Raw genomic sequence first — 15,616 nt, 5'->3', positions numbered from 1 at the left:
ATTGGCACCAAGGCAGAAGCGACTCTCATCGCTGAAGACGACACGTCTCCATTCGTCCCTCCATTCACGCCTGTCGCGACACCACTGGAGACGGGCTGCACGATGTTGGGGCGTGAGCGGAAGACGGCCTAACGGTGTGCGGGACCGAAGCCCAGCTTCATGGAGACGGTTGCGAATGGTCCTCGCCGATACCCCAGATGCAACAGTGTCCCTAATTTGCTGGGAAGTGGCGGTGCGGTCTCGTACGGCACTGCGTCGGATCCTACGGTTTTGGCGTGCATCCGTGCGTCGCTGCGGTCCGGTCCCAGGTCGACGGGCACGTGCACCTTCCGCCGACTACTGGCGACAACATCGATGTACTGTGGAGACCTCACGCCCCACGTGTTGAGCAATTCGGCGGTACGTCCACCCGGCCTCCCGCATGCCCACTTACGCCCTCGCTCAAAGTCCGTCAACTGCACATACGGTTCACGTCCACGCTGTCGCGGCATGCTACCAGTGTTAAAGACTGCGATGGAGCTCCGTATGCCACGGCAAACTGGCTGACACTGACGGCGGCGGTGCACAAATGCTGCGCAGCTAGCGCCATTCGACGGCCAACACCGCGGTTCCTGGTGTGTCCGCTGTGCCGTGCGTGTGTTGCTTGTACAGCCCTCTCGCAGTGTCCGGAGCAAGTATGGTGGGTCTGACACACCGGTGTCAATGTGTTCTTTTTTCCATTTCCAGGAGTGTAGTTCGCGAAAAGTAGAGTAATAAAGGCAAATTACAATTTGGTAGGTATAAATTGACTGTTCTGTCAAAAAACGGACGTGAGAGAAGTGTGAGGTGGAGAGAAACAGGAGTATGATAGAAAGACAAGTAATGATGCGAGAGCAAAACGAGATGACTGAGAAACTTCAAGTGGAAGAAGCACATCCGGGAAAAGGTGTAGGCCTTTAGTTTCTGAAATGATAATTAAATCGACATCCTGTCAGCAAACAGGCGTTGATATACATCGTTGGGGACATGTTGAAACTCGTACGGGACTTGGTAGATTCATCTGCCACGAGAAATGAGTGTGATGGACAAACATCTATTAGGCGCACTACGAATGTAGTGGTGTGGACATGTTGGGAATGTGGATCTCACGGGGAGCGAGCATGGTATAAGTCCCTGCAGGCGAATTATCCTCTGTGCCCTCGGTGGATGAGATGGATAGAGTGTCTGCCACGTAAGTAGGAGTCCCGGGTTCGAGTCCCGTTCGGGGCACACATTTTCTACATGCCCCAATGATATATATCAACGCCTGTTTGCAGCTAGGATGTCGATTTAATTATCATTTCATTCTAGAGAAGCTGCACGGTCATCAATGGTATCTGTTCTTTCGGGAACAGATACTACCTTCATATATACTTTACTGTTTTGCAGAGATATATCTGGCCATACGTGTTTGGGCACGAATTATAACATTAACAATAGGAAGACCTTCAGATTTTTCATAACTAGAACAGGATATTCCTTTGTGTTCGACTCGCTGGTTACATTGTTACAGAAGCGGAAAGCAGACCAAGGAAGAAGTTTGGGAATGTTTTTGTTTATTTATGGACACAGCTAGGATAATACGTAATTGTGACCCTAATTTGCCACTAGAACGAGGTGGTAGGCCTTTTATACTTGATGTGAGGTATATACTCAGAAGCCAGTGGAATTGGCCATAGTCATCGTAACTGTGCATCTGATACCGTGACAAGGTGAAATGTACCGATGCTGCAGATGAGAGCAGAATAGCATTCTTGATTAGTTTTAACCATCTGGGGCTTTTATTATTCGTGCAGTGTTGGGCTACTTCGCTATAGTGAAGATAGGGCAAAATGTATGATTACAGTAGTGTGTGTACTCACCCTTGAAAAAGTACTTCTGAATCGTGTGGAGCAGTGCCTTTGCTACCTATGGTCACAGAATTTGGTGCACAGCTGAGGTGCTTATTCAGTGTTACATTAAAGGTATTTATCGTTTGCTGATGCAGTACTGGAATACTGCCTAAAAGAACAAAAGACCGTTTTTCGCAGAATTCCGAAATAATTTATTGTTGATTGTTTTTCAAAGTTACGAGGGACGTTTCTAACGTAATTGTCGTCATTATTTTTGAAAGAGGAGATGGTACACCGAGTGAGACAAACAAACGCCATACGAATTCACACTTGTTGCTTGCGTCAGGGAAGGAGGAATGACGCATGAGCAGAGCACCAAAGTAGAGAGAGTAACCGCAGACCGACGTGCCCGAGTGCACATCACAATGGCAGACGGATATGTACTGACAAGGTGGTCACCTATGGCGATGCGTTCTGTTATCCGATGTGAATAGGCATGGCGGACTAGTGCGTCCATGCCTACAGACCGGCATTGGTGCACAGATCATGACTCGCCAAGTAGTTGGTCGCATTTTCAGAGAACGAAGGCAGGGTGTGGAGAACGAAGGTAGTAATGGGCGTTTCTGCTCATCCACGAACGAAAACCACGTTGTTAGGACACAGGACATGGCCTTGGAGGACATTTGTATAGCAACGTCAGACGTGGTGTACACTCTGCGTACTGGCCGTGTTCCGGCCCATCACATGCTCCATGCTGGGTAACTGAAAGGTTTCTGCAAGATGGAAACCGAGAAACATGAAACCCGATCACAAGAGACCAAGAACGGGAATCAGACTGGAGCACTTAATGCAGTAGGTGAGAGAAGAAAATGAGATTCTGTTTCGAATCATCACAGGCCGTGAGACATGGTGCACCACATTACACCTGACTGCAAGACTGCATCAGTGACATGACAGTATCAGTGAGGAAGAAATTGAAAGTGTCACCCTCCGCAAGAAAGTTTATGGGCACAGTATTCTGGGGCGTGAAAGGCGTGATTCTTCTCTATTTCATCCAGCAAGGGACGCGAATTCGTAGGCTATTGCGACACACCACCAAACTTAGGAGGCCGGCCGCGGTGGTCTCGCGGTTCTAGGCGCGCAGTCCGGAACCGCGTGACTGCTACGGTCGCAGGTTCGAATCCTGCCACGGGCATTGATGTGTGTGATGTCCTTAGGTTAGTTAGCTTTAAGTAGTTCTAAGTTCTAGGGGACTGATGACCACAGCTGTTAAGTCCCATAGTGCTCAGAGCCATTTGAACCAAACTTAGGTGCACTATTCGACGAAAGAGACCAGGGCTTTCGAGTGAAGGTGTTGTGCTGTTGGGCGAGAATTCAGAACCACACACAGCAAGCCCTACTCATTACACAGGATCAGATTCGTCGCTTCGGATGGGAGAGATTGGATCATCCTAATTACAGCTCTAAACTTTCTCCACCGAACTTTCACCTGTTCCCGTCATTAAAAGCTGCGCTCTCGTAACATCATTTCCAAACCAATGCTGCAGTGTGCCAGGCTGTGTGACAGTTCCTTGCATCGCGCGACATCCGACAAATGTCCCTGTATGTGACGACTATGTCCAAAGATAGTGCAAGGTGTAGAGTTAATGATGCCATGGTGTATCCGTTTTTGTCCATAAAGTTCCCACGTGAAAAACAATGACAAATCTTGATTAAGTTGCCTTCCGTTGTGGGTGTGAAATGCACTCTACGAGTGTGAAATGAATTTCAAAATGGTGGAGAACAGCAATCAGTCATCTTTTCCTTTCAGACTTTATATTAAAGCAAATCTAGATTTCGGCTAGTAGCTAAGCATTATCAATGCAGAATTTCAGAGTTTTAATAAATGCTCTAGGACGTTCTTCGCCTGTTTTTCGGACTCCTGTCGCAGTTTATTCAAGGCTACCAACGAATGAACTGTGACGGGAACCCAAATACAAGGGATTGACGTAACAGGGCATGTATTAAACTCTGAAATATACCATTGATAATGGCTAGTTACTAACCGAAAGCTAGATTTGCTTTAATAAAGCTTGAAAGGAAAGGACGACTGATTGCCGTTCTCTGTCATTTTGAAATGACTAATCTTACAATCTGAATGTCCATGTAATGTAATTCTCAGAAGTATCTGAACGACCTGGTATTGCGTTTCGTCTGATGTGAACGCAACCCACGTGAAGTAACAGTTTTGCAGGTCGTCTGTTCTCTTTCCGATGCAGTCGTTTTATACAAAAAGGTTACTACAAGAGGCCAGAAGAAATAATTGCTCTGTATGGCTATCATTCCAGATGAAAATTAAAATAACGATAATTCAAATACCGAAAAATACCTTATCAGATGTGAAATAATCATTAAACTTTGTAACTCACATTTATTACAGTAAATAACATTTGCAAAAGCAAGTTCCAATGTGAAATTTCCATTTTTGCACTGAACTGGGCCCCGCTCTCCTGTCCGGTAACTATTATTCCTGTTAACTAACTACGAAATAATATGGTTTCAATCACAAGTAACGAAGTGTGCGCAAGTTTAAACTTGAAATGACAAGACCTAAAGCTTTGTGAAGGACCGGGATTCGTATCCAGCACCTAATCGGATTTTTAGCTATGCACATTCAAATATTAGAAATTGTAGATTTTCAGATATATAGAATTGACTGAAACTGAAATGACGAGACGAAATAGTTTTCACGTACCGTGAAACGAACCCTGTAGATATCGTCATTGACTCCGTCAAGAACAGACATTAAAAATCGCTACTTCACCGATAGCGATATTTGCACATGTCTGAAACGTAAATAACGTGAGTAAACTCTGGACTTATCAGAAGAGACGTTGACAATCGAATGGTTTTTCACCAGTAACTCAGAGTGGCTTGTTTGAACCTGAAGTGATACGACGAAAAGTTCTGTGTCTGCCTGGGAGTCGAAACCATTACTACCCATTATTGTTGAAAACGCACGGAGAACAAATTGGAAACTTCATTATTTCTAAAATGTTTGTTCCTCAATTAGAGTTTATTACGGCATTAAGATAGATGATGGTTCAAATGGCTCTGAGCACTATTGGACTTAACATCTCAGGTCATCAGTTCCCTAGAACTTACAACTACTTAAACCTAACTAACCTAAGGACATCACACACATCCATGCCCGTGGCAGGATTCGAACCTGCGACCGTAGCGGTCGCGCGGTTCCAGACTGTAGCGCCTAGAACCGATCGGCTAAGATAGATGATTCATGACCTACGTGCTGTTTTCTGCGCGGAGGACAGCAACTATATAAGACTGCAAGTTGGCGAACATTGATTGAACTTATGCATTCCACTCAGGGCGGTGGAAGCAAACAGGCATCTCGCGTGTACTGCAATTTTAGTACAAATGAGATCAGTGACACGTCGTCCGCGGTAACACAGAGGAGGTACTAAGGACAGATATTTTTGAGGTAAGGGCTTATCATATGTACGTAAATATCACCCCTCTCTAACACAGCCTCTTTTTCAACTTGCCGTACCACGATCTTGGTTGTAAAGCAATCGCTATTGCACTTCTTCTGATCTACAGCCCTCAGACTTTATCCTTTCCGCTCCTGATGGAATAACTATCAAAAAAATTTCATTGTGGTCGAAAATACAGTTTAAACTTGGATTGATGAAACCATTATTTTCAAATACACAGCTTTCTACATGCTGAAATTCAAAAAGAGCCTGACTACCGTCAGACTGTTTCAGTTAACTTAGGGGTAAAGATATGAAATTGATGATTAATTTTTCTCTCATGTTTTTTCTGTTATATTCAGTGAATAAACGAGAAACGCTAAGGATATGCTATGATCTAATACAAATGAATTGCAATATACCAGGACATCCTCACAACAAAAGTCTAGGAACCAAACCACGTGTAAAATGAGTCGAAACCATCATGCATTAGCAAGCTATTACGCAGTTTTGAGCCTAATGCGGTCTGTCTCTAGTGAAGTCTTTTGTCTTACGTAAGAATCATTTAGAGGCTAACACTGACAATGTGTACACCTCTAAGTGAGAGTAGATTCAAAAAGAAACATAGTTATTAAATTACTCAGTGCCACACACTATCTACAGAAATGTGTGTACACAAAACCTAAGATATGTGTGGTGTAAGCAAAAAAGTACAAGTTTTAAGAAGAAGTCAAGGTCGCAATTTCTTTAATTTTCATATTTAGTACTAGGGGGGTACTAAATCGAAATAGTGATAAGTCTCAAGTAGTGAAGTTATTCTTGATGATTTCCGCTCTGAAACCATATAGCTCGATAAGAGAAGACTCAAAATGCACACGAAATGCTCCGGATTCCTGCAATGTCACAAGATAGGGCCACGTTACCACGTTTTTCTCCCAGACCACTTCCCCTGCTGGAGTGGGGGGGGGGGGACGGGGTGTTGGGGTGGAGCAGTGCAGCAGAGAGGGCGGGGGTAGGCACCCAACATCCCCCAGACCCCACTAGAGCCTAAAATGTAGTTGAGTTACTGGCGCGTTTACTGTGGGACCCTTGTTACTAGCACATGTGGGCCAGCCATTGGAGACAACACGGTGTCGAGTACAGATTCCTAATGAAAGCTGGCCGACGTGTGCTAGTGGCAAGGATCCCACAGTAAACGCGCCAAAGACATGAAAGGAACCATTGCAGAGAAGGCGGTAATGTGCCACCGAAACTAGCCTAGTGATACAATGAAGATACGGATGGGGTATTACCTTTCTTCTGATATTTATCATCAGCTGAAGTTCCTCGTCGATGCAATAGATAGATATCCATAAATTGTACATAATTCACACAAGGTTAAATATGTCAAGCTGCACAGGGGCCTCTTACGGACTAACACACACTGTAATTTGGCTGTGCTCCAAATGGCAGATGGACGGTAAAAATGTATAGCTATCACCCGAAGGGCTCCTCAACACGCACACACATATGACCCACACGTATGTATCTTTAGGCTGAGCGCAGACAAATTTAGTTTCAGGTCGAATAACAATAACTCGCCCCAAGAAGTGCAGTAAGGTCTACACCAAAGGGAAATTACTATCAGTACTGAAACTTCCTGAGCGATTAAAACTGTGTGCCAGACCGAGACTCGAACTCGGGACCTTTGCCTTTCGCGGGCAAGTGATCTACCAACTGAGCTACCCAAGCACGACTCACGCGCAGTCCTCACAGCGTTAATTCCGCCAGTACCTCGTCTGGGCGTGAGTCGTGCTTGGGTAGCTCAGTTGGTAGAGCACTTGCCCGCGAAAGGCAAAGGTCCCGAGTTCGAGTCTCGGTCCAGCACGCAGTTTTAATCTGAAAGAAAGTTTCATATCAGTGTACATTCCGGTGTAGAGTGAAAATTTCATTCCACTATCAGTAGTATCAAATACTCAATGATAACAAACAATGATCTCAAGTACCAGATTAAAAATTTCTAAACAGTAGCTTGACGATTACAGAAAGCTCCAGATGGACACACAAAATCCCAAAAGGTGTCACTGGAAGGGCTTAAGAAACCGGATTCTTGGCCAGCACGCATCAAGTCAGAATTAACAGGTTTTAAATATACTACATAATGAACAATCTTCATGAATAATTTCAAATGAATGGCACCGAGATCAATAGCTTCAGTAATCCAAGTAGGCACCGGATATTAGTGACCTCCTGCTCGTAGCTGCTAACAAGATGTCCACTATATCTTTGCATATTTAGCACACCGCAATTCACTGATGCACTTCGGAACCAGGTTGCAAGCGACGAGAGCGGCTCATTGCCCACTAAACTCGCCGGTAGTAACCGTTAATCCTCCAGAAGAAAGCGGGCACTCATATTCCATCCGTCAACGGTTTCAACTCCCTGCAATCGCCAGGACGCCCAGTACTCAAGCTCCGAGTCCCCCACACCACTCACTACCACGCGTCCCCAGAGAGAACACATAACCAAGTAGCGGTGGTACGATGACGGTCAAAACCGATGAAACGTGACCAGAAGTGGCGCCATAGGGTCGGGCGTGTGTTCTCACCAACCTTCGTCCGCGTCGCGGCGACAGGTCTCATCGCAGAGTTGGAAACGATCAGTTTCCATGTTCCTCTACTATGTCATATCCGTTGGCGAGGCAAGACAACCGCGCCGATATTAGGTTGGTGATCTGTATAAACTGCTTGCCGTATCTCAGCGAAAAATGCCGCCTCGCGAAACCCTCGTAATACGTACATCCTTTCTAAGTTGCTGACCAATTGGCTGGTAAGGTACGTGTACCTGCGGTTGTCGCCTTATCTTCGGGTCCAGGTGGGGGTGCAGCGCGAGGAATGCTTGACAGGGACGAAGTACGGATACTGGTCCTCCGGCATCAGAACGCAGCTGAAATCGCCTTCCACTATGTAATGCTGCACATTCCCCTGAAACAACGTGGCCGTTCGACGAGCCTGATGGCTCATAACCGTTTACCAAACGCACTGCACCGATCGTAAACGCGCCACCACGCTTCACGTCCAACGCCTCTGTCCCTTCCCTTAACATTCGCCAACCGGTAAACTAAAAGCGTCTTACGTTAGGTAGAACCTCTAGAAGTAAAACAACATAACCGTCCCTTAACACTTGCACGTTTACTGGGGTGCGAATGTGGCTGATGTCAGCGGTACCTATGCGGTGCACTTGCGACATGGCAATTAATTGTATGGGCTAGGGATGATCGCAGTATCGCCGTGACCGTGGACTCATCGTCGTCCCGTCACAATGCAGCCAACACGGAAGTTAAAGGTCACCCTGCGTGCAGAGCCCTTCCGACGCAGCGTCAGTGAAGAGCATCGGTTGACCACCTGGCTCGGCATCGCATATTTCAGATACTCGTCAGTAGCCCGTCTCCCTCTAAGAGGTATGGAACGGGTTCAGTCGGTTAGCGTGCGCTGGTCCCGGTAATTGTAGGGTCATTCTGTAGCATAGGAGCCTCCATCTCGCCGTCATGTGTATCGTGCTCCAGGTCGGCCTGTGGCAGCTGCGTGAATGAAGTTGCTGCGCACCTTCCTCGTGCAGCCGTTCTTATACGGATAGCCACTGTGTCTTACGCCGTTTCTGGGACTATTGTTTGTGATGGCGCATTACCGCTGCAGACATCAGCCGAGAACTTGTATTATTCTCTTGAACCGCCGCTTCCACATTGAGAGAAAGTACCGACTGTGCAGTCTTTGTTCCTGACCCCAATGTAATTGTGGGGTGACATGAGGGAGAGGCTGTTGGAGCAAATGCAACTGCAGCTGCAGAGGATCAGGGCAGATTTTACAGTCACCGGAGATGAGGAGCAAAAATTAGGAAAATTGTGGTAAAGGCTTATGAAACCCAACTGCTGAGGTCATCGGTCAATAATCTTACCCACTACTTCATCTAACTTAAACAACGCTAAGGACAACACACACGCACCCATGCCCGAGGGAGGACTCGAATATACGACGGGGTGAGCCGCGCAAACCGTGCCAAGGTGACCCAGACCGACCGGTTGCACCACGCGGCAGGTGAGGAGCAGTCGTTGTCATAACCCACATCATTCCTCAACGGTTTCACGTATGTGAGAGTGTTGGGCCTCATAGTGTGGGACCTCATGTGTTGCGTCAGTGTCTGTTCTTCATGAGGTACCTGCATGAGACATCTCTGAAGGCGGTCGGAGCAAACTTGGCCTTATCTGCAACCAGAGCAGGTCCTTGGTAGCCCGTCATTAATGAAAACTGAGAGAAATCCTCAAATGAAGGTTCGTTTGGAGCCCAGTACGAACCTCTCAAAAGATTACCATTGTTCCTCCACAACCCTAAGACCGGTGCCATATAGCAATAAAGGGGCTATCGCGGCAGCGACTTCAAATAAGAGTTCTAAGGAGCACACTGTTCGACGTTCCACACCAGCATGATAAACGAACACCACCACACTCACGTTCCAGAAAGAATGGCAAAAATGGAATCCATCGGCGGAACTGTGTAGCAGCCTATAACGAGCTGCTTCGTCTAAGAGTTTGAGCCAAACTCTGCTGGAGACAACTGACAGATGAATTCCTAGCAAATCGTGTGGTTGTAAGTGCACTGTGTCACGTAAAAAATTCTATTTCATGTTCTCTGGATCGCGTGTATGGTGCGTTGAACGTAAGCTTGATCGTTGCCTTTCGGTAGGAAAGAACCATCGTGCTTAGAGTCGACGTAAATAACACTAATACAAAATGTCGCCCGCAAGTAAGCAAATGCTCGCTGTATGTGCGTGGTTCGAGGACAGAGCACATCTTCACTACTACACAGCCCAAGACCAATTGTACTTTGCTAGCGATAAAGTGCTGCTAAGAGTGCACGCTCACTGTGGCATTTTTCTATTAACAGAGATGACTGGTAACATCAAACGTGGCATTAGTTACAGAATCTGTATGGAATGACATTCCTGGAATCAAATAGTTAAAGGCGCCCAAATATTACACCTTAGGTGAGAGTCATACAGATTTATTATCAACTACGACAACGAAATGACAGTTCAGTTTAGCAAGACAATTCTGAACCACACTATAGAATAAATCGTGGTTCACGTAGTTACCAAACGTGTAATAGAATGTTGCCAGTTTTCCATTGGACTAGCGACACGAAGAATCGTCCACTCAGCCAATGTGCTGAGCTGGTTACCAGTTGGGAAGTTCGCCTTTTGAAGATGCTGCGAAGCATGCTGCTCCGTACTGACTGATAGCAGAAATATCTGAAGCAATGAGTTCTATAAGCATTCCAGTAGCTATGATATCGAACTAAACACAGATACACTGTGTGATCAAAAGCATCCGGACACCTGGGTGAAAATGACTTACAAGTTCGTGGTGCCCTCCATATGTATTGATGGAATTGAATATGGTGTTGGCCACCCTGAGTCTTGATGACAGCTTCCAATCTCGCGGGCATACGTTTAATCAGGTGCTAGAAGGTTTCTTGGGGAATGGCAGCCCATTCTTTACCGAGGGATGCACTGAGGAGAAGCATCGTTGTCTGACAGTGAGGCCTGGCACGAAGTCGACATTCTAAAACATCCCAAAGGTGTTCTATAGATTCAGGTCAGGACTCGGTGGAGATCAGTCCCTTACAGGGATGTTATTGCCGTGTAACCACCTCGCCACCGGCCGTGCATTATGAACAAGTGCTCGATCGTGCTGAAAGATGCAATCGAAATCCCCGAACTGCTCTTCAGTAGTGGGAAGCAAGAAGGTGCTTAAAACATCAATTTAGGCCTGTGCTGTGATAGTGCAACGCAAAACAACAAGGAGGGGACAGCTCTCCCGGCCCCCTCCACCATGAAGAACACAACCACACCATAACATCAGTGGCTCCGGATTTTACTGTTGCCACTACATACGCTATAGATGACGTTCACCGGTCATTAGCCATACCCACGCCCCGCCATCGGATCGCCACATTGTGTACCATTATTCTTCAGTCCACACAACGTTTTTCTACTGTTCAATCGTGCAATGTTTACGCTCCTTACACCAAGCGAGGCGTCGTTTGGTATTTACCGGCGTGATGTGTGGCTCATGAGCAGCCGCTCCACTGTGAAATCCAAGTTTTCTCACATACCGCCCAAATGTCATAGTACTTGCAGTGCATCCGGATGCGGTTTGGAATTTCTGTGTGATGGTCTGGATAGATGTCTGACTATTACCCATTGTGACCCTCTTCAACTGTCGGCTGTCGATGTCCGTCAACAAACGATGTCGGCGTGTGCGCTTTTGTGCTGTACGTGTTCCTTCATGTTTCCTCTTCACTGTCTTATCGGGACAGTGGACCTACGGATATTTAGGAGTGTGGAAATATCGCATACAGACGTATGACACAAGAGACACCTAATCACATGATCAAGTTCAAAGTTCATGAGTTCTGCAGAGCACCTAATTCTGCTCTCTCATGATGTCTAATGACTACTGAGGCCGCTGATCTGGAGTACCTGACAGTAGGTGGCACCTAATAAGAAAACCGAATGCTTTTGGAAGTGTCCGGATACGTTTGATCAGATAGTGTACAAATATCGTCAAGACAAACCAATTGTAACTCAAACGTCATAAATAAAGAGCAGACGGAATTACTTGTTTGCGCCTGCTGTTTCGCAGCTAACTCACCTACTTTTGTTTTTTATGTCTCATGTGTACTGCACACTTGAAGCTCGTTCACTAGAGGTGTTTTGGTCTTTTAACATCACGTAATAGAATTTACTACGAGTTAATTTTAAAGTAATTCACAAAAAGCAGTTTTCGTTAACAATGCTTTCATTGGCATCATCTCTAACATATAAGAACATAAATGGAAAAAACAACGTAACACTCAGTACGAAACGATGACAGCCACAAAAGTATTTTATAAGATGCAAATAACACGCAATTTCTAACTAGAGAATGAAACAGAACAAGGAAATAATTTTTAATGACCAAACAAAGTCCGCAAAGAAAATGAAACAATTTCATGAGTACAGTGCAATTTCGATAATATGAGATAATGCGTGAGACTACGTTGCTGATAATTAACTTATTCCATGAATTTAACTGCTGTGTTCAATAAACGAGCGTCAAAACGCTATAATGTGTACTCGTACACTGTACTAATGCAAATGAATTGCAACTTACCACAGTAACCTTACGACAGAAGCCTTCTCTATAAAAAAAGTACCATAACACAGTCATCCCCAGATCGTCACGAATTAGCAAATTCGCAAGATCTTATACAATTTTGGCAAAAAAAACCGGGGCAATGTGTAGTCCATGTTCATACTGAAGTAGCTTTACAGGACTACCATCAAAGTAAGGAAATGTAGCAGTGCGCGCAGACACATAACGAAATACAGTTAACAATCGATCCAGTGCCCAATTAAGTCACCACAATTGCTTTTTCATACAAAAAATATTTTTCAGCTGAAGCAGAAAAAGCAGTGATAACAGTTGCGTAAATCTGTAAGGTTTTGATTTTTAGCTCTACAGGGTACTGAATCAGCGTAGCAAAAATTTGTATGATGAGGCTGCTTCTGAAGACTTCATTACTGATTGTCGATTTGCCAGACTGTAGCTTTGTCAGAGAAGAAGTAAAAGTTTCGTCGCCGACGAGACTGCTACGGACAGCTGCCACAGTCTTCCTCGCTGAGCGAGCGTACAAATGTCTTATTGAGCTCTCTCTTTGCCCTAGTGATGGACCAGACGGATAGTCTGCAATGTAAAAGAAGAGAGTGGTTGTAGTTTCAACTCGGAACGAGCTTCATGGATTCAAAAATATAAATTTTCTACCTTTATGTCATCCCTTAAGTGAAACATTCATAATATTTAATCAAAATCGTGAGAAAATATTAGGTAAATATAGAAGAATCATTGTCTTCCCCCCCAGGAAATAAGTCGAAAGTCACGATGTCGCCAAATACATTCTGTGATGTCATTTCTCTGGTTAGTGGTAACTATGCTGTATCTTGTGCGTATACCACTTGCTTCTGAAAGACATGGGGCACGCAGATGCTTAGTTAACCAAATTAATAGAGCAATGAATTTTATTTGCATTTCTGGAAGTAGCGATCGAAGCTGAATTGTAGTTATGAATAGTTCTCAGATTCCCCGACTGCAGCCGACACACCATAAATTAAGATAAGGGTGAGTTATTTGGGTAGTCCAGTTCTTCAGTGACTGTTGTAACTTTTTTCTGCCTTACGTGTACTGCAAACAGAAAAACTCATTTGCTGAACATAATGAAACAACAGCTGTCTGTGCATCATAGAAAATCATGCTTAATCTCTGACGGGGTAAAAGCTGATAAATTAAACGTTCACAGCATCGAAATCCCATATCCCATACCCCGTACAGACATCTCATCATGGTTGATAAGTAAATTATTTACACTGCGTATTATTCGTTTATCTGAATGTAAATTCCTGTTGGAACTAAATCCTTTTGTTGAGAATTATTGAGCAACGCTTAATACTGAGAGTAGCATTACTGATAGATAAAGCCCTTGGATAACAGATGAAATATTGAACTGAATTGACAGGTCACTGAATCACGTAAGTTTAAGCAAGGCAGTTGGAATAGATGACATTCCCTCAAAATTACTCAGATCCTCTGGAGGACATACTACGACAAAAATATGCAGCAGAATATTCCAGGTCTATGCTATAAGAAAAATGCCGTTAGATGTCAAGGAAAACGTAATAATTTCAATACCAAAGATGGCTGTTGCTGTCAGGAGAGACTATTACCGAAAAATCGGCCTAATAAATCGTGATTGCAAAATACTAACACAGCTTTCCTATAAGTGTATCAGAGAACATAATTAGAGAAAGCCAAGCTCAGGGAGGATCAGTTAGAATTACCGAGAAATGTACCTTCGTATAAGGCAGTACTGACCCTAACTTGCAAAGTAGATTGAAGGAAGGTAAACTTACGTTTTGCACAGTCACCGATTTTAAGAAAATATCTAAAATGTTATAGAAAGTTAACTGGAAGATACAATGACATTCCGAAAACAATAGGCTTAAAAGACAGGGAGCCTACTCTTATTTACAACTTCTATCAAAACACCCATGGTCTAGGGCTAGCACCTTTGCTTAGTATACAAAACATTCTAGATCCCAGGTTCGAAAACCGTACCGCTTAAATCTTGATTAATAATAAGCATTGGCGTCCGAAGGCTACCGGCGAAAGAAGCAACACTCATCCCGCCAATGGCCTAGTCGAAGAGGTTGGAGGAGCGGAGAGAGGTTTAGAGCACGCTCTTGTCCTTGGGGAAGGAAACTGCCACTGAAGACTGAAGAATAATCATTGATTAACCGCATGAGGATGCACAAGGCAATGGAAACCTCTGAATTAAAGACACATAACGTGCTTCCACGGCACATGTGGCCTGTAATTGGAAAACTGTCGTAATGATCTCTCCATTGCCAAACAATTCCGGAATAGTCCCCCATTTGGATCTCCGGGAGGGGCTGCCAAGGGGGAGACGACCACGAGAAAAAGATTGAATAACCAACGAAAGGATAACGTTCTTAGGGTCGGTGTGTGGAATTTCAGAAGCTTGAACGTGGTACGGAAGCTAGACAATCAGAAAATGGATATGCAAAGGCTATATTTAGATATAGTAGAGGTCAGTGAAGTAAAATAGAAAGAAGACAAGGATTAATGGTCAGATAAATACAGGGTACTATCAACAACAGCTGAAAATGGCTGAGACAAAGGTAGGAATCGTTATGAATGGGAAGATAGAGCAGAGACTGAGTTACAATGAACGGTTCAGTGATAGAGGTAAACCAACACCCACAACCACAGGACAGGTATGCATGCCGACGTCGCAAGCTGACGATGAAGATAGAGAAAGTATATGAAGATATTGAATGAGTAATATGGTACGTAAAGGGAGATGAAAAATCTAATAGTCATGGGGGACAGGAATACTCTTGTAGGGGAAGCAGCAGAAGAAATAGTTACAGGAGAAAGCAGGCTTCGTGATAGGAATAAGAGAGGAGAAACACTAATGGACTTATTTAATAAATTTCAGCAAGCAATAGCGAACTCTGCTCAAGAATTATAAGAGGAGGAGGTATACTTGGAAAAGTCCAGGCCATACGGGAAGACAGAGAAAACGAACTGAGATACTGGTCGTAAGACGTACCCAGGAGCAGATATATACTCAGATAACAATATAATGGCGATGAATAGTAAGCTGAAGTTTCAGATGTTAGTCGGGAAGAATCAGTACG

The 15,616-nt window shown here is 44.6% G+C and overlaps 1 non-coding gene across 1 annotated transcript; it reads left to right on the top strand.

The window, feature by feature from the left end:
* The first annotated feature begins 7,116 nt into the window (after nt 1-7,116).
* On the top strand, nt 7,117-7,193 carry Trnas-cga (transfer RNA serine (anticodon CGA)). The gene has a single exon. It is a non-coding gene; the product is annotated as a tRNA-Ser (tRNA).
* The last annotated feature ends 8,423 nt before the right edge of the window (nt 7,194-15,616 follow it).

This window comes from Schistocerca cancellata, chromosome 1 (genome assembly GCF_023864275.1).
Source record: "Schistocerca cancellata isolate TAMUIC-IGC-003103 chromosome 1, iqSchCanc2.1, whole genome shotgun sequence".
Lineage (NCBI taxonomy): Eukaryota > Metazoa > Arthropoda > Insecta > Orthoptera > Acrididae > Schistocerca > Schistocerca cancellata.
This window is presented reverse-complemented; position numbering and strand designations above follow the sequence as displayed.